General features: G+C 47.1%; 1 long non-coding RNA gene and 1 other non-coding gene across 2 annotated transcripts in view; both read left to right on the top strand.

Annotated features, from left to right (window-relative positions):
- The first annotated feature begins 14,103 nt into the window (after window positions 1–14,103).
- Window positions 14,104–14,176, top strand: TRNAR-CCU. The gene has a single exon. It is a non-coding gene; the product is annotated as a tRNA-Arg (tRNA).
- A 4,518-nt stretch (window positions 14,177–18,694) lies between these two features.
- LOC122448827 overlaps window positions 18,695–20,513 on the top strand; it is a 163,451-nt gene continuing 161,632 nt past the window's right edge. The window contains exon 1 of the long non-coding RNA XR_006271777.1: window positions 18,695–18,960. This is a non-coding gene — a long non-coding RNA (uncharacterized LOC122448827). The remainder of the gene's footprint in view (window positions 18,961–20,513) is intronic.

Raw genomic sequence — 20,513 nt, 5'->3', positions numbered from 1 at the left:
TATGTTCTTCCTCTCAAGCAAGTTGCCAGAACCAGTTTCACCTTGCTTTTGGATGCTTTCATCATAGTCTTTGCATCTTGGGATCAATTGCAGGCCACCAGGTGAGGTATGTGACTTCTACTTGTTTGCTGCCGTAAGGCCAAAGTAATTTGAGGAGTGCTTTAAGGCAGACAGTGCCTCCTAACACTTCTCCACCACCACCCTCCAAAGCCAGGGAGAATCTGCATTTATTTCCCAGGTACCTCCAAGGAAGATCAGAGTAGCCATGAAAACACAACACACATGCCAAAAGGGCACACAAGCACAGTCCCCATGCACAAACATGCAGGTATCTGGGCCCCTTTGTTAGAGGCTGAACTTCCCTGCCAGAATGTGTGATGACGGTGCTTTGAGGCTGGCTGTCTTACTCAAGGCCACCTGGCCCCTCTCTGATTCCTGATACTTCAGTCTGGTGTCCCCACGATATGGTCTACCCACCCCTAGTACTTGAGAAGACTATAGATAATGCCTGTATAGACATCTTAATTTTAATGATTATGTATATATTTCCATGTATATGAGAAAAAAATTTTAACCATCACATCAAATCCATGATTTTAAGGATATCTCTGTTTGGAATGGGGCTTTTTAAAAAGTTGATTGATTTAAATAACAATGTGAAGGAATGGCACAGAGGGAACATATAAGACAAACTCCAGAAAGGTTAGAGGGAAACAAATGAGGCTTGGGAAACATTACTTTTTAAATTGAGACTGCTCACTCATGGGCCATCCTGGCCCCTGTAAAAATAACTAGCAGATGACAGCTGATGTTGTAGGCCTGTTTCCAATGTGAGAAATAGATGATTTATCAATATTCCACTAAAAGAAGGGCTCCATATACAAATGCATACATTGTTATGATTTAAAGTTAAACAGGTCTTTTCTCACGAGACTTCCCAGAGTCGTCCATATGCTGATACACATGGCAGGAAGCATCTCCAAAATGTATGTAAGCCCAGAAATCTTTTTTTTTTTTCTTTTCCAGAGTGCTTCTTAAGCCTGGGCTCTTTGGAATGACCAGCCCTCAGGCTTCTTGTTCTAGACGGTCACCCAAGATACAGCCTGTAATCATTTGCTTCTGACTTGCATGGGATTGTTCTTGTTGCCTTAACCCAAGTCTTGGCTCCCAGAACTGAACATGTCCAGGGTTGTCTGAATGACTTTTGCTTTTCAGGGAACCTGTGCCTCTGCATAGTGTACACAAATGTACAAATATGATGTTGTCCCTCTGGCTACAGTTGTGTGACCCAAGCTGAGCCACTCAGATCAACTTCCTTGAGACTTTGGAGCCAGGAAAGAGAAAGTGGTTTGGTCTCTCTTCCTGCAGATGGATCTGTAGTATGTAAATCAGAAAGCTGCCCTGCTGGTATTTTCTCCCAAAAGGGCCAGAGAGAGCTGGGGACAAGGAAGAGAGAAGGAAGAGAAGAGAAGGCCCTGATGGAGTTCAGGGTCCTCAGTTCCTAGTATCTCTTGAGGCTTTATTTCCCCAGATCCTGTGCCTTTAAATAAATTCTCCTTTTTGCTTCATGGAGGTCTGATGGGTCACTAAAGACCAAGAACTCTACGTTATACCAAGTCCTAATCTACACTCGACTCCTGCACACTCTCAAGGCCTCTGTTTTCTTTTGGTCCTGGATCTGGGCCCCCTCTTGTTATGGCACCTGGATGCCCCCTAGAGCTTTAATCTTGGATGTTGGCACAGCCTCAACTGGCAATTCTTGGGCAGCAACATCTTCTAGTTCTCCTTTCCTATGTGTGCCTTGCCTAAGGACCTGCTGCCCTTTCAAGACTTAGATGATGCTCAGAATAGAACCTGCTTGATATCCCAGAAAGGACACCCAGGCTGGCCATTGCAGTAACAACTAGGCACACCCTTTGCCTGTTGGTAATGGCCCAGCAAAGGTTAAATTTTGTGGAATAAAAAAGGAGAGGAACAACAACAACAAAAAAAACATTTAAAAAAAAAAAAAAAGGAGAGGAGCAACAGAAAAGCTGGCAGCCCTGGAGTCGTGGAATGAGAAGTGAAAGTCACTCAGTTGGGTCTGACTGTGACCCCATGGATTATATAGTCCATGGAATTCTCCAGGCCAGAATACTGGAGTGGGTAGCCTTTCCCTTCTCCAGGGGATCTTCCCAACCCAGGGATCAAACCCAGGTCTCCCGCATTGCCCAATCCAGGGATCAGACCCAGGTCTCCAACATTGCAGGCGGATTCTTTACCAGCTGAGCCACAGGAGGACAGACGATAAAGACATAGGAGCCTGGTCATGTGGGGAATCTACTTTCACAGTCTTACTTTGTCTTCCTGCCAGAAGATATCTTTTCTGTGATGAGGACATATATTCATTCCACCACTATTCCCCAAGAAATGAGGGAGTATATAGGTTATATGCAGGGGCTTCCCAGGTGGCTCAGTGGTAAAGAATCTTCCTGCCAATACGGGAGACGTAGGAGACGCAGATTCAATCTCTGGGTTGGGAAGATTCCCCTGGAGGAGGAAATGGCAACCCACTCCAATATTCTTGCCTGGTGAATCCCATGAATAGAGGAGCCTAGCAGTCTATATAGTCCATGGGGTTGCACAGAGTCAGACACAACTGACCGACTGAGGACACACACATATACACACACACACATACACAGGCTATATATGTGATAGATAGGTACTATGCTATGCCCTGGGGACACAGATATTAATAAGACCAAACCCTTTTGTTGGAGAAGTTCTTAGTCTGATAACAAGATAAACATATTCCCCAACTGTTACCATAAGGTACGAAGAATAACATGGCGGAGATGGCCAGCTACCAGTTGCTATGGAAACACTGGGAAGGAGGTGTTCAACCCACCAGGGGTGGCAGGGCGGGCAATATGAGAGACTTCTGGTCGGATGCCATTCTCTAAAGCTGTGGAGGCAGCCTGTGGGAGAAAAAGGAAGGTACTGCAGGAAGAAGAGCCACTTGGGCCAAGGCAGAGCATCCTGGGCAGGGACAGCTTTGGTCAGGACGGAGCAGAGGGCACCTGTGAAGATAAACCAGAGAAGGAGGCCGGGCAGGTGGGGATGCCTCCCTTGGTGATGGTGGAGCTCCCGCAGGGCGAGCTGTCATGGGGTTTTGAGGAGGTGTGAGGCAAACCATGAGCAGCATGGTAGGGGAGAGTTTGGCAGAGCTGATGCTGGAGATGCACAGATTAGCCAGGAGGCCCATGGAGGCTACTGCAAGTGTCTCAGAAGCATCAATAAGAGCGGGGTTGGGAGGTCGTTTGGAATAACTGAGGAGGCAGCCCTTGAAGGGGACAGCAGGATATTGACCTGTGACCAGGGTACTGCCCCAGGAGAACTTAGGACAGCAGCTGTCCCTGAATCTCCCTCTCACCACGTATGCTGCTGGGACATCCTGCTGCCCCTCGGGCCCAGCCACCTCCACATGGAGCACCAGCAGGCTGGGGGCGGCAAAGAGGCGGGAACTGGGGCTCCAGGAAATCCTGGATAATTCTGGGAGTGAGTGCAACCCCAAGCTGACTCAACACGACTCTCTCAAGAAGATGGAAAAGAGACGACAGCCCGCCCCGCTCGATAACCAGCAGGGGTTATCGACACAAAGAAAAAGAAACGAGACTTCCCTGGTGGTCCAGTGGTTAAGACTCTGAGCTCCCAGTGCAGGGGGCTTGGGTTCGATCCCTGGTGGGAGAATTAAGATCCTGCATGCCACACAGATTGGCCAAAATATTTAAAATAATAATAATAAAATAACCAGCAGGCAACAGCTTTGCCAAGATCAGGTTCAGAAGAAATATACCTGCCCGTGCCCTCAACAAGGTCTTGGACTCCTACATCCCATCTCTTCCACCTCCAGCATTTTCTCTCCCTCCTGCCTGGCAACTTCTCCACTTATTCCCCCCTCTCAGCTTTCTCTCTTGACCTTGTTAAAAATAATCTCTCACATTAATCGATTACTTCCCACGTGCTCTCCCCTGGACTAAGTGCTTCCCATACATTATCTTACTTAATCCTCACAATAACTTTTATCAAGCTGATACTACTAGTTTCATCATTTTACAAACCAGGAAACTGAGGTTTAGGAAGATTAAGTTAACTTGGCCACACAGTTATTAAGTTGTGGGGCAGATTTGAACCCAAGAGGTGTTAGTATAGAGCCCACAGTCTCTTAATTCCTGTGCTGCCTCTGAAGGTCCTTAGGTCACTGTTTCTCTTGGCATGCTTGAAATATTTGGAAAGGATAGTCCATGCTTGCTGCATTTTCTGCCTTATAATCCAACCCCTTAAATGGTGTTGATATGACTTCCATTCTAATCAGAGACTTCCTAGTTTGCAAATAGATTAGCCTTATTCTCCTCCACCTTCCCGCAGTACTCAGTGATGCTGGGCATATTCTTTGGGTCCTTTCCATTTGGCTCCAGTGACCATGAATTCTCTTGGTTTTCCTCCTACCTCTGCAAATGCCATTATTTCTGCCTCCTCCTCTTCTCCCAGCACAATGTCAGCATGCCCACAACTTCTGTCCTCAATCTTCTTTTCTCTCTATCCACCCTCCTCCTGGAAGCTTTATAGACTCTCTGCTGACTCCTACAGAGAGCCTCTCAAATGGGTATCTCGAGGCTTGACTTCTTTTTGGAGCTACAGAAACATTCACCCATCTGCCTTTCCCTGGTGGCTCAGAGGGTAAAGACTCTGCCACAATGCAAGAGACCCAGGTTGGACTCCTGGGTTGGGAAGATCCCCTGGTGAAGGGAATGACAACCCACTCCAGTATTCTTGCCTGGAGAATCCCATGGACAGAGGAGCCTGGTGGGCTACAATCCATTGGGCTTGCAAAGAGTTGGACACAACTGAATGACTAACACACACAAACTACTGCGTGTGTTCCCTTGATGGTCCCCGCAGTCCTCTGCTCCTAGGTTCAACTTTTCACCTGGATCTACCCTTCCCTTCTGTGGTCTCTGCTTGGTGAATAGGTCTATCCACCCCTTTCCTAGTCAAGCAGCTCAAATCTTTAGAGCCTGTTGAATTGATCCCTTCCTTCCCATCCCATTTGTGGCTATCTCTGTGGAGTCTGCCAAGATCTATTTCTGTGATTATCTGTCCCTCTTCCCCCCAGGTATGCGTGGCATCTGCCCCTTCCCTGGCTTTCCTGCATAACACACACATACACATAAATATCACAACACCTATGAACCAGCTGCCTGGTGCCAAGGATTTAGCCATAAATTAGACAGACAAGGTCCCTTCCCTCAAGGGGCTCAGGCCTGATAAGTAGGACAGACAAGAGAACAAGTCATTGCCACTTACTCTGTTAAATGCTTTGGGGATAATGCATAGCATGTTTGCTACAGGAGCCCTTTAGGGATGCTGTCATGCCAGAACTGAGGAGTCAGACAAAGCCTTCTGTAAATGACATTCAAACCTGAGGCCTGCCTTACAAGAGGGAGCAGAAACTAGCCAGAGAAAGTTAAGGAAGACAGAGAACACAGTGAGGGAGATGACCACTAGAGGCCTGGAGAACAGATGAAATAAAGACTTGGGAATTCCAGACTGGGTTTATAAGACCCCTGAATTACACTAGTGTGGCTGAGGGGTAGACTGAGAGAAAGGGTAGTGAGAGGTGAGGCTGAAGGAGTAGTCAAGGCCCATGTTTGGGCCTTGCAGGATGTTTTTTGTTGGTTAAGAAGTTTACAATTTATCCTGAGAGCAATGAGGAGCCACTGATGAGTGGTAAGCAATGGAAGAACATAATCATCTGCATTAAAAAAAATTTTTTTTTCAATTTTTTGGGCCCATGACGTGTGGCCTCTTGGATTTTACTTCCCTGACCAGGTACTCAACCTGAGTCCCCTGCAGTGGACGCACGGAATCTTAACTAGTGGACCACCAGGGGTCCAGTCATATTTATTTTAGTAAATGTTACCTACAATATAGAAAATGGATTTGAAAAAATCAAGAGGAGAGGCTTGTTAGGCCACAGTTAAGAAGGCTGATGCCATCATCTAGGCAAAAATGACAGCAATGCTGGCCCTAGTCAGCAGAAGAGCCATGAGGGTGGAAAGGAGTGGATATGCATTTGAAGGATATTCATGACAGAGGGTTGATGTATCAGGTGTCAATTATACATGTCAGAGAAAGGGAGAGGGGAGGAATCGAGGCTATGAATGGGCATGCCACTCACAAAGGCTCGGGAACACTGGGGAATGACCTAGTTTGAGGGAAAGATGATGAATTCCGCCCTGTACATTCAAATTTGAAATGCCTGTGGGGTAACCTGGTCAAGATATCTGGTAGACAGTTGGATACATGGGTTTAGAGCTCAGGAGAGGGACTGGAAGTGGTACCTGAAGTGACTAGGCCAGATGAGGTCATTTGGGAGGGTCTTATTTTAGGGATGGGCCCGAGAGAGGAAGTAAAGGATTACAAGTTTAGGCAAGTTGTTGAAAAGGTTTAGTTATACACAAGGAATGCAGTGCAGGAACCAGAGTAACCTGAGGTTATGAGGGTTTGTGTGTGTGTGTTTGTTTGTCTGTTTTATGATGGAGAAGACACACTTGTATCTAGTCTAGAAGAGGGCCTTTGGATCATTCCATTCCTTGGACAAAGTGATGGCACAACTGAGTTGATATACCAGAAATTGTGGCTCAAATGGTAAAGAATCTGCCTGTAATGCAGGAGGCCCAGGGTTCGATTCCTGGGTTGGGAAGATCCCCTGGAGAAGGAAATGGCAACCCACTCCAGTATCCTTGCCTGGAGAATCCCATGGACAGAAGAGCCTGGTGGGCTACAGTCCATGGGGTGACAAAGAGTTAGACACGACTGAGCGGCTAACACTTTCACCAGGAATTCTGGATCAGGTAAAGAAGCAGGTCCCTTTGGAGCAGAGACCCCTCTTTGCTTCTCAGACACCACGGGCTGCCTCAACCTCCCCTCCAGGGCTCTGGGGACTTTCCATCCACAACTCGCAGAAGGATTGACTCAGAGAACTTGTTTTTCGGGATGGCTTATCCAGGCCCCCAGGGAATAGTCTCTTCCCAAAGGGTCAAGTCCAGCCCTGCAGGATCTATCTCTACCTTTCCAGGACTCAGCTGCAGGTGTCAGAGAAGGAGTTCGACAGAACAGACTCTGATTGGGGTGAAAGACACCCAGAGTCTGGGAGCTGGATTATCCGCCTCGGTTTCTGCAATGTGGTCAGGGTCCGCGAGGATTTCCTGATGCATTCTTAGTGCCAGGTTCTGGTAGTAGTCTTGGGGTGAATGAGATAGGGCCTTCATCTGGAGGACCCCACAGTCCAGAAGGGGAGCTAGACAAGTAAACCATCAGTTTCAAGACAATGGTCTAGGAACCTCATTAGAGAACCCACAGGGCTAGGAAGCCAGGCAGACTCTTCTTTGGAAGCCTGGCCTGAAGGGTTTAATGGCAGAAAGCTAAAGATTCCAATGATGATGGATAGCATCACCGACTCAATGGACATGAGTTTGAGCAAAAACTCGGGAGATGGTGAAGGACAGGAAAGTCTGGCGTGCTGCAGTCCATGGGGTCGCAAAGAGCCAGACATGACTTAGCAATGAACAACAACAAAGACTCCAAATTTCCCATCAGACCCAGAGCTTGGCTTTTCTGTTATTTGGGGGAAAATGGCAACACAATCTATTTTAAATTGACTTTTTCTTCCTCTGGGGGAATTTCCCCCTTCCTGTTGTGCATGAGTATTGAGAACTGGGAGACAGAAAATATTTGCACAAAACCTTACAGAATATCCAAGTTGAGCCTTGGAAACCCCAAATGAAAGCAGGTGAGGCTGTCATTGCTGGATGTTAGAGAATTCCTGAACTCTGTCCTCAGACCTCCTTTCTTCCTATCTCATTCAACTTGTGGCTTTAAATACCAGTTGAAGTGAAGTGAAGTCGCTCAGTCATGTCTGACTCTTTGCGACCCCATGGACTGTAGCCTACCAGGCTCCTCCCTCCATGGGATTCTCCAGGCAAGAATACTGGAGTGGGTTGCCATTTCCTTCTTCAGGGGATCTTCCTGACTTGGGGATCAAACCCAAGTCTCCTGCACTGCAGGCAGGCTCTTTAACCTCTGAGCCACCAGGGAAGCCCTAAATACCAGTTACATACTGACAAGTCCTGAGTTCGTATCAGTAGTCAGGGCCTTGGCCAACTCACACCACAGCTCTGGCCTCACATTTATATACCCACTATCCCTGATCAGGGATCAAATCCACACCCTTGGCAGTGAGAGCGCTGAGTCCTAATCACTGGACTACTAGGGAATTCCTTCCAATGGGCTTCTTAAACACACCTCTAACCAAATTTCTTTCTCACCCAACCCGGAACCCGCCACTCCCTCGGTCTTCCTTCTCACAGTCAATGGCTCAGGTCAAACCTCTGAGTCAGCCTTGGCTTGTGGCTTTCTTCCTTTTTTTTTCTTTTGGCTTCCCTGGGTCTTCGTTGCAGCCTGTGGGTTTTTGTAGCCGTGGCCCCTCGGGTTTAGTTGCCCCGCAGCTTATAGTATGTTATTTCCCTGATCAGGGATCAAACCCAAGTACCTTGTATTGAAAGACAATTTCTTAATCACTGTTCCACTAGGGAAGTCCATGTCCTTGGCTCTTTCTCTTGTTCATCTACTGCCCCCACATCACCCATATCCAACCTGTCAGCAAATCCCATGGGCATGACCTTAAATATCCAGAGGCTAAACCTCTCTCCCCTTTCTCTCGGCTTCCATTTTAGCCCAAGCCTCCATCATCTCCACCTGGTTTAGCCTCCATCATCTCCCTTCTTCTGTGTTTGTCTTCCTGTAGGACATCCGCAGAATAAGGGATCTTTTAAAACCATGATCCTTTGAAAAATGTGAAATTCTCTCACTTCTCTGCTCATACCCCCCAATCTCTCCCGTCTCACTCAGGATAAGAGTCAAAGTCCTTACCCAGGCCCCCATGGTCTTCCCCTGCCCACCCCCGCCCCCTGCCTGGTCCCTTGACGTCATCTGCTGGTGCTCCTCACCTCCATCACCCCGCCCCAGCCTCACTGGTCTCCCTACCACTCACCCTCCAGCCTTAGCACCCTTACACTTGTAGATCTTTCTGCCTGGGACATCCTTCCCCCAAATATCTCCATGGCCTACTTTCTCACTTCTTTCAGATCTTTACTAAAATATCTCCTTTTCAGTGAGATTTTCTTGACTACTCTATTTATCTGTTTAGTTTAATGCCAAATTTCTAGCATCTACAGCAGTGCCTGGCACCTGTGGATGCTCAATTAATATTTGTTGAATAAATTAATGAGTCATGGGCTGCAGTGAGCTCCTTTGTGTATCAAGTGGGGGCCTGGGATATGCCAGAAAACTCCCTAGACTGGTGACATGATTCCCATTTTGCAGATAAGGAGACTAAAGTTTGGAGAAGTATGAGCGCCTTTCCTGTCTGTTCTCAGAGCAACATGTCCCCAGCACCTATCATTTGCTGCTGTCATTGTCCATTTCCTCAAGTAGAGGCAAGACTTTTGAGCCCAAGGGTCATCTCTTGCTCCCTGTTGCTTAAAAGCACCTGGTAGAAAGTTGGGCATGCAGAGAATGCTTAAGAGAGATTTTTTTGTGTGAATGAATGAATGAAATGGCCAAATCAGGATACAAACCCCCAGCTGTCAGATAGCAAAGTCTCAGCTCACCCTACTCTATGGGGGTGGGGGGGGTCCCTTAAAATAGCCATGGAGCCAATAGTTAAGAGTCCCTCCCCTTGGCAGAGTACTCTTCTTGAGAGCCAGAAGTATTTCGGATGGAGAACAGTGTCCACTGGCTGACAGTTTTTTCCCATCACACACCAGGCAAATGGAAAGAATTTCTCCACTCAGTCCTTTCACAGTTCCCAGACACACAGTCAAGATTAATCTTCAGACCTCTCCTCTGTGTTCTCCCGACTCACTGTCTCATTTACTCTTGCGGCTTTAAACATCAGTTACATACTGAGAAGATCTAAGTTCATATCTGTGACCAGGATCTTGCCCCCATCTGCATTCTGCCCCACTAATTTTCCCAAACTTCAGCTGCTGGGTTGGGCGGCTTGCCCATCACCCACTCACTCAGCCTTCAGCCAGCAGTCTCTGCTGCCTTCCCTGGGCCACACTGAAAACTGAGTTTCCCTTCCCCGCCTTTCCATCCCCACTGTGAGCTGGCTTTTTCCTCTGAGTCTTCATTCCAACAAACTCGCTCTCCTTTGCCTCTTCTTTTTATTTCACTTATTTATTTTAAAATTATTGTTAGTCCTTAATTTTAACGCACCGTGATCAGGAAAGGTGGCTTGTATAATCATTCCTTCTTTTTGGCTGTGTCTTCTGGCATGCAGAACTTCCCCAACCAGGGATCAAACCCATGCCCTCCAGCAGTGGAAGCTTGAGACTTAACCAAAGAACCACTGGGGAAATCCTGTCTCTTCTTTTTAGACTCTCCTCTATCCCCTAAACCCCTGCCTTAGGTCATGGAGATGGCTCACTCCATTCATGGATGATGGTGGCCCACTTATTTCATGTGTTTCTCTCTCGTGAGCCTTTAGTTCTCTAGATCAGTAATCCTTAAACTACAGGGAGAGGTCCTAGACCCCTTTGAGAATGTGGTCTATGGGCCCTCTCCCTCCAAAAAAACCCACATATACTCTTTTTAAAAAACTTTTTATATTTTTTAATTGAAGTATAGTTGATTTATAATGTTCTAATTTCTGCTGTATAGTGAATAACTCAGTAACACACACATATACATTCTTTTTAAATATTCTTTTCTGTTATGGTTTATCCCAGGAGTTTGGATATAACCCCCCATACTATACCTTAGCACCTGGTTGTTTGTCCATTCTAAATGTAGTAGTTTGCATATACTCTTTTTTTTTACAGTGTTTTATTTTTTTATTTATCTAAAAGTTCTTGAAAATATATAATTGCTATACAATATTAAGTTACAAGTTTATGATATAGTGATTCACAATTTTTAAAGGCTATGCTCCATTTATAAGCAACAAATAACATACGAGGGATTCACAGATACTCTTAAATACAGCATTTTGCATAGAAGTTCAAACGCACCCCAGTTAAGAGCCCTTCTGCTAGAGGGTCTCTCTGCTTCTCCCCTCCCCTCGCCTCTAGGTTTCTGATTGTTATTGTCTCTCCAGTCAATCAGAAGCCTCTTTAGAATCAGAAGTGTCTCCCTACCGTATTATCACCAATACCCTTATTGTCGTGAACAGCAGCCACAAGATTTGCACAACCCCTTTTCACGCATCAACTGATTTTGTGCTCTTAACAACCCCAAGAGGAAGGAACTATTATTGTCCCATTTTCACAGCTGAGAGAACTCCATGGTTATGTGTTTTGCCAACACTGCTCTAAGTCCAGGCTGTCTTTCCTCTGTACCACATTGTGTTGCCCATTACAAACTGCTGTTTCCTTTGACCCTTTTATCTCCATCGCCTGAAACCTACCTCTGCCCCCTACCCACACCCCATGATGTGTTGCCTGTTATTCTCAACGGCTGCTTTTTTTTTTTATAACCTCCCCTCTCCCTGTCGCCTGAAAGGCACATCACCTCCCTCCCCCACTTCTCTGAAGCTCCCTCCTTCTCCCCCATCCATGCCTTCAACTGACCACAGGTGGCTTCTTTGCAGTTGCTTGAGCACATGTGAGCCATGCAAGGGTTGGTTTCATTTCCCCTTTCACTCAGCCCAGCTGTGCCCACCTCTGGGATCCTTGATGGCACTCCAGCCCCTTCTGGCAGAAGGCTTCGGCACTTCTAGGGTTGCCATACCTGAAATCCAGGTAAGAGGAAGGAAAGGGACACGCCACTCAGGACCTGCTTTGGGTCAGGCCTCATGCATGGCCTGGGGGCCCAGACTCCAACCTTTAAAGCCTCCAGCTTCCAGGTTCTTCCAGGTATCCTACGGATGGGCACCTGGAGGCTCTAAGATTGGTCTGAATCCATCCGCTCCCTGTTTGCCAATGGCTAAGGGCCCCTCTGCAGCTTGGCTAACCTTTAACTGCCCTCTGAGCCAGCAGAACTGCTGCTCAGCGCCTCCATGAGAAACACCTGGCTGTTGGTTAACCTCTTCCTCTTCAGCTCAAATCTCAGACCGGCCTGATCATCTTAGTTAGGTTAATCACAATCACGCTTTTGCTCCTAGTGTGATAAAATAGTCGGTCATTACAAAAGCAGTTTATAAAACTGCTTACCAATGTGTAACATAGACATAGAAAAGTACGCATATCCGAAGTAGGCAACTTGATGAGCCTTAACCCATCTATATAACCTTCATCCAGTCAAGGAACAGAATTGGTCGGCCGCCTGAAACACCTCTGCCCCATGTGCTTTCTCCCTCTCCTTGCCCTCAGCGTGACCTGATGACCATCCTGATGACTTTGAACAGTGCAGATTGGTCCTCCTTGGTTTTGTCCCACAAAAACAATTTTAAGAGAACTAGATCATTCTCTTATCCACACCCCTAGACACATATTTTAATTGATTGACTGATTCAATTCATCATTGACCAGATGTTGACTGTGTATAAAACGGATCAAAAATCTGAATTAAAACAAAAAATTCTGGGACTTCCTTGGCAGTCCCGTGGTTAAGACTCCACGCTTCCAAGGCAGAGGTTGCAGGTGCCATCCCTGGTCAGGAAACATGCTGTGGGGCATGGCCGAAACCCCCCACAAAGCAAAAACCAAGAACCTGTGGCCTCAAAAGGTCTTTGGCTATAAACTGACCCTTCACTGAGCCTACAGAATCCCAAAGTGTATCCTTCATAAAGTGCCCAGAACATGCAAGCCCATCTGATCACTTCCTCTAAAGTTCAAGTGCTTATCTCACTGGGTTTTTTATTTTGTTGCTTTCTTTCCTCTTGATTTTATTTTATTCGTTTAGTTCTAAAGGAGGGAAATTAGAGATGCTAGGGTGGATTCCACCTCCCCCACGTCCCCACAACTCCAGCTTTGATCACTTCTAGATGGAGAAGTCATCTCATCAGGCTACCTACTGCATTTTCCAAGAAGATGTGGCAAGTTAGCTTTAAGCTGTTACTTACACACACACACACACACACACACACACTCACTCAAAACCCCCAAAGCTGTCCTCTTTGTGCTCAGATATGCTGCAGTTTTTGCTTACTGATTCTAGCCCTGCCCTCTGCAATCTCCCTGAATTAATTAGTCAATTCAATATTCAGGTTTTGGGTGTTTTCCTGAGTGCCAGACTCAGAGGCACTTGAGGTAGGGCTTTCTGAACTCTGAATTCTTCTTGTGGAGATCCTGGGATTGACTGATTCAGGGATGTGGCTAAACGAACATTTACTACAGAACATTCCACTGGACGCTAATCCCCAGAAATGCTTTGTGAAAATAGAGCTTGGAGCTCAAAGGAGTTGAGCAAATGCTCCACGCTCGCTGGTCTATTTCTCATATCACATCTTATACTAGCACAGATAAGACTCTGGGAGATCCGGAAGCATAAAAACTGATTCACTTTGTCAGTGTTTTGAAGACTTACATGACTTAGAATTCCTTTTCTTATAGAAGGCCTGTGAGTACTTCTCAGAATTAGTGTCCTCAGGGCAGGATATAGACCAAGAAACATTAAGCATTCTCCAAAACTGCACTAGCCCATGGTGATGTGGCCACTCCAAACTGAGATGTGCTGTGTGTAAAAGGATTTCTGAGGTGTTACAGTTGGTAAAGAACCTGCCTGCCAAAGCAGGAGGTGCAAGAGACGCGGGTTCAAACCCTGAGTCAGGAAGATCCCCTAGTGAAGGAAATGACAACCCATTCCAGTCTTCTTGCCCGAGAAATCCCATGGGCCGTGGACAGTGGAGGCTGGCGGGCTACAGTCCACGGGGTGGTAGAGAGTTGGACACGACTGAGCACACGGACCCTGCACTGTGAGTGTAAAACACACACCAGATTTCAAAATCTTAGAAGAAAATCAAAGGCTCAAAGTTTTTATCTGGCTTATATGTTGAAATAAGACAATTTTTGAAATATGGGTTAAAATGTACTATTAAAATTAACTTCAGGGACTTCCTTGGTGGTCCAGTGGTTAAGACTCTGAGCTCCTGATGCAGGGGGCCCAGGTTCGAACCCTGGTCAGGGAATTAGATCCCATATGCAGCAACTAAGACACAGTGCAGCCAAATAAATAAATTAATTAATTAAAAAAAATTAACTTCATCAGGGACTTCCCTGGTGGTCCATTGGTAAAAGCTTTACCTTCCAATGCAGGCAATGCCGGTTTGATCCCTGGTCAGGGAGCTACGATTCCCATAGGCCTCCTGGCCAGAGAAACAAAACATAAAACAGCAACAGTATGGTAACAAATTCAATAAAGACTTAAACAACGGTGCTCATTAAGAAAGAAATCTTTAAAAAATTAATTTCATCTATTTCTATGTTGCTTTTTAAAATGTGGCGATTAGAAAACGCAGTGATGCATGTGGCACGCATTAGGTTTCCATTGGAGGGTGCTACTTCAACATTCTGCCGTGCTGGGCAGGCTCTGTGGGCTGAAACAGGGACGTGGGATAGGGAGAGGGTTTGCAGCCTGGTGGAGGACGGACAGGGGGACCCTGGGAATTCACTGAAGGGGCAGCTCACAAAGCTTCAAGACAGGCTGGTCAGGAAGTGGTGACTAAACTGAGATGTGAAAGATGAAAAGGAGTTAGACAGGGGAAGGCAGAGAAAATAGCATGAGCCCAGCCCTGGAAGTGAAAGACAAACTGTGAGGATTCCAGAATGTCTGATGTGGGGGGTGGGGAACAGAGGGTAGGTAGTGACCCAACCTGAGACCAGAGAGGGCAGCCAGGGTCAAGATTTTTGGGGGTCTGGTAAGCCCTGGGTCAGGAAGATCCCCTGGAGAAGGAGACAGACATGGCAACCTACTCCAGTATTCTTGCCTGGAGAATCCCATGGACAGAGGAGCCTGGTCGACTACAGTCCATGGAGTCGCAAAGAGTTGGACACAGCTGAAGAGACTTAGCCTGCATGCATGTAAGCCCTGGTAAGAAGTTTCTCCTGAGGGCAGTGAGACACTGCTGAGGGATTTTCAGTTAGGTGAGATTAGGAAGAATTAAATTTTTAGAAAGAATAGATATTTGGATGGGGGGGTAGATGAGTGTAGAGATAAAGTACAGGGAGAATGTCTGCTCAGAAAGTGTTGGAGTCATCGAGAAGTGAGGAGTGAGAAGTCTGGAAACTATTCTACAAACCCTAGAAGTAAGGAAATCCAGCGTCTGAAAGAGTCAGAGATGGGACCACTGGTCGGGACTCCTGCTTGGAGGTGAGACCAGGTGAGAGAGTGGTTGTCATTGTTGCTGTTTAGTTGCTAAGTCATGTTTGACTTTTGCAACCCCGTGGGCTGTAGCCCGCCGGGCACCTTTCGTCGATGGGGTTTTCTAGGCAAGAATACTGGAGTGGGTTGCCGTTTCCTCCTCCAGGGAATCTTCCTGACCCAGGAATTGAACCCGGGTTTCCTGCATTGGCAGGTGGCTTCTTTACCACTGAGCCACCAGGGAAGCCCAGAGAGGGTGGAGCCAGGGTTGATAGCCCGTGTTGTTTTTAATTTTATTCATTTGTTTATTTCTTTGGCTGTGCCTCAAGGCATTCGGGGTGTTAGTTCCCCTACCCGGGACGGAACTCGTGTGTCCTGCAGTGGAAGTACGGCGTCTTAACCACTGAACTACTGGGGAAATCCCCCGGTTTTGAATGGTGAGGCTGTGATGGGAAAACAGAAGTCCTCAGGATGGGAAGATGATGAACTTAGGGTCGTTCAAGTGGAGGGTGGAACGAAATGTGGTGCATACAGTGGGGATGCCCGAGATGAAGTGGACAGCTGGGTGTGATTCTCAGAAGAGAGCTATGGGGTGGAGGTAGAATCCACAGGAAACATCTCCCCCGTGAGCCTCAGTTGCCTCATCTGCATGTTGGCGCTGTGATCTACTTCCCAGTGTTAGTGTGATGATTGGATGATGTATCGAGTTGAATATGCCGGGCCCCGCACAGGCTCACAGTAGGTGCTTTGGGAGATTTGGTTCTTTGTTTCAGAAGGTCCATCAACATTTCCTACAGGGTCAAATGTACCAAGTGCTTTTCAGATACCACTTCCTTCTCCAGTATCCATGGGACCCACATCTTTGTTCTCAAAGTCCCCAGTACACTGATGGGGAGATGTTGCTAGAAAAAGCTGTGGGGAGAGGGAGTGAAGGTGGCTTCCCCCTGCCTGGGTTATCCTCGAAAGGGAAGGAAGAGGGCAGTCAGTGCTCTGCAGTGGAGGAGATGCTGTCCTGGGCGACTGGAGCCGGGGCCACCTGCCCCAAACCTGCCACCAGCAAATAAAGAGACCTTGCCCTGTTCTAAGCCTCAATTTCTCCACTGGCTCAAGGAGGAAGCTCCCCTGGTTCAGTCCCTAAAGCCTCTTCCCTTTTCTTGACCTACAGAAGATATCACTTCCTTGAAGACTTGGCTCGCTGTGGGCCTCCTGGCGTCTCCTTGCTGGGGCAGAGGGCCAAAATCTTGACAAGATTAAGAAGAGGTTTTGGGACTGGGCCAGTCTGGGAAAACAGGAAAGATGACGAACCAGACTCCCCCTCTCTCCTCCTGGGGGTTGTTTATTCTAGTTTTCCCTCAGCCGAGTTTTCCGGATCCATTGTAACCCTTGACATTTCAGCTGGTGCCTGGCCTCTGGCCCCAGGGCACCTAACACACCTCTCCATCACAGAGCTCATGGAATAGACTCGCTCCCATGCCCACTTGGCCAACTGTGCCGAACTCCTGGAAAGCAGCAAGTACACAGATATATCTAAACTGAGAGCCTCCCACAGTCCAGGGGAGGACTTGTCCTCTCCCACAAGCCTCTCCGGCTCCCGGGGATCAGGAATAATCTTGGCATTTTCAGCCATGGGAAATGAGGTTCAGGGAAGCCACCCACATCACCCAGCGTGCTGGCGGTGGCTCCAGAAATGAGCAGGGCTGGGGATACCTTATCAATGAGAGGCACGTTTTTCTGGAGGCTGCTGCTGAACCTTGCTTGGTTTGCATTCTGACTTTACAATTTCCTGCCTGTGGAATTCAGGCAGGTTCCTACGGGGAGGCAGCACTGGGTGTAGCCGGTTAAGAGCACAGACTCTGGAATTGAAAGTCAGTTCCGCCATCTGCTCGTTCTGTGACCTTGGGCAAGTTCCTTCGCCTCTCTGTACTGCAGTTTCCACAGCTGTAAAACACGATAATAATAGCTCTGACCACATAGACTTGTCGTGCGGATTAAATGTGATAATCCATGTGGAACACTTCGCACAGTGTCTGGCCCAGGGGCCGATTCCATCCGCGTCAGCTGCGTAAGGATTCGGACCTCGAGGACTCCCTCCCCACCTGCTCCCCAGCCTGTCGCCGTCACCCTGGCTCACTCAGCCCCCGGTGTGTGGTTAGGTAGTCGCTGGCGTGCTGACTGCAGGGGAGTGGTTGGGGACTGACTCAGTGTTTCTGAAAACGAGTTTCTGATAATGTGTGGGAGGAGGATCCTGAAGGAAGATTTTCTGGAGTTTCCCAACCACCCTGCGAGGGATTGCTTTTTGCACGCTAGTATGAACTTGAAAATATTTCCAGACGCCTTTTGCCTCCCTGACGGCAGAAGCCACTTGTATGTTCACTGTGAACTGTTCAAACGTTACACACAGATATCAAGCTAAAGTCCTGAGTAATCCTGCTTTGAGAGAAGTGTTCACTGTTATCTAAGACACGCACCGTTTATCTGAGGAATGTCCTTCCAGATTTTTCCTGTGCCTGGTGTGTGAGCTCTGGTGTGTGTCCCACTCCGGGGTATAAATCTAGATGACTGACTGTACCTTAGGGGTGGGCATTGTTGGGCTAGGATGCAGAATTTCACGGAACACTTAATCAGCAGTTAAAGCCACCCATGACTCACACCCCCAGCATACAATTAACCTTCAGGACTCTGAGACCCGGAAATGACAAATCAAGTTCCCACCTGGCTTCAGAGTGAGATCTGAGATTGAATTTCAGCAAGGGGATCCTCCGGTGTACTTGACCTCGATTATGTGCAAGTCAACCAAGCCTTTGTGAGGGGGCAGAATGGGAGCTGTGGGCCCGCTGCCCAGAGAATAGCACCCGTCCCCCCCACCCCACACCCACACCCCCACCGCCACTCACTTACTGTGTGTAGGGAACTGAGCTGAAGGAGCCAGCCAGGCTGGGCTGGATGTGGGTGGTTTCTGTGACCTCATGCAAGCTGCTTCTCTTTCCTCAGGTTTCTCATCTGAAGAATGAGGAGAATCTTCCTGCCTTAAAAGGCACATTCCCCCATCCATCCATCCATTCATCCAGCTATACTTCCATCCTTCATCCATCCATCCATCCATCCATCCATCCATCTATACTTCCATCCTTCAACCATCCTTCCATCCATCCATCCATCCATCCATCTACACTTCCATCCTTCCAACCATCCATCCATCCATCCATCCATAGGAGATGGTATTTCATAAGCGTGTGGGAGGATTACTCAATAAACATAGCTATCTAGAAAAAAAAAAAGAGTTGAGTCCAGTGGTAGATTGTATTATTGTTCAGCAAATATTTACTTCCCCCAGCCCTCCTCACCATGGGAGGAATACACTTCCTCACTGTGTTGACATTGGAATTAACCATGTGACTTGCATTGGCCAAAAGAATGTGTGTTGAAGTGACGATGTCTCCATTTCCCCTTCTTGAGCAGCTGTCACTGGTCGTGAGAACCGTGAGTCCCAGACAGTGGGGGCTGCTTCAGCCTGGATTCAGAATGAGAAGATTCATGGGGCACGCACCCCACGGCCTGGAGCCCAGCCTAGGAGAGCTGTGATGAACCCCAAACTGACTTGCAGACCCCTGGGTGAGAAATGAATGCTTACTTTTATAAGCACTCAGTTTGTAGAAGCTGCTATTTTTCTTCTTCTTCCAGCTTTATTGAGATATAATTGACAGACAGCACTGTATAAGTTTGGGTGCTAGTGGTGAAAAACTCACCTGCAATGCAGGAGAAACAGGAGACTATGGGTTCCATCTCTGGGTTGGGAAGAACTCCTGGAGGAATACTGGCAACCCACTCCAGTTTTCTTGCCTGGAGAATTTCACGGACAGAGGAGCTTGGCAGGCTACAGTCCATAGCATCGCACAGTCAGACATGACTGAAGAGATTTAGCATGCACGCACGCACGCACGCACTGGGTAAGTTTAAGGTAAACAGCGTAATGATTTGACCTACATACTTCCATGAAATGATGACCACTGCAAGTTTAGTGAATATCCATCATCTCATACAGATGCAAAACTAAAGAAATAGAAAAAAATTTTTCTTTATGATGAGAACACTTAGGATTTATTCCCTTAACACCTTTCATACATAACATCTAGCTGTGTTAATTATATTTATCATGTTGTACATCACATCCCTAGTACTTACTTATCTTATAACTGGAAGTTTGTACCTTTTGACCACCTCTATCCATTTCATTCACCCCCTTCCTCTGGTTACCACAAATCTGATATCTTTTTCTAAGAGTTTGTTTCTGAAGTATAATTGACCTATAACACTATGTCAGCTCCTGTTACACAACATACTGATTGGATATTTCTATACATTTCAAAATCATCACCTTGGCAAAGAAGTTTTTTTAATGCAGCATCATTGTAGCAAAATCTGATCCATGCGGATCTCTAACTCACTCCTTCTGACTGACTTAACTTGGGTTCAAAGAAGGATTGTTTGATCAGATGCTGTTTGACCTGAGGTCTGAATGTTAAGAAGGACCTAGCTATATGGCCATCTCAGGGGAGATGTTCTGGGCAAAGGGAACAGCAATGCCATGGTCCTGAGGCTGAAGGAAATGTGGCCTGCTTAGGAATAGGTCAGTGGGATGAATTGTTTGATAAGAAAGGGGAAAGGGGTCTGAGGTGCATGTATTCAATGGGTCACTTCACATTTCCACTTGGACATCTCTCAGATGTTTCAAAATATCAAATCCAAAGCTGAATTTGTGGTCTTCTCCTAAATCCATCCTTCCTTTTTCATTTCCTCATCTCAGTCAATGGCACCATCCTACCTACCCAGTCCCCCAAGCTACGAGGCTGGATTTCATCCTTAATTCTTCCCTCTCCCGGAAACCCCACATCTAATCTATCTTCAAATCCTGACAATTCCACCCTCTCGTGATCTCATATTAATATTTGTCCACTTCTTTCCACTTCCGCTGAGACCACCCCGGTAGAAGCCACTGTCCTCTCTTGCTTGGACCACAGCATTAGCCTCCTCCCCAGCTTCCCTGCCTTCATTCTTAGTGCTTCTCCAGTCAGCCCTCTACATGGAAGCCAGTGGTCTTATTTAAAAACAAATCATCTCTCTTCAAGTGAGTGGATAAACAAACCCTGATTCATCTATCTGTACAG

The sequence above is a fragment of the Cervus canadensis genome, chromosome 10, assembly GCF_019320065.1.
Source record: "Cervus canadensis isolate Bull #8, Minnesota chromosome 10, ASM1932006v1, whole genome shotgun sequence".
NCBI lineage: Eukaryota > Metazoa > Chordata > Mammalia > Artiodactyla > Cervidae > Cervus > Cervus canadensis.
This window is presented reverse-complemented; position numbering and strand designations above follow the sequence as displayed.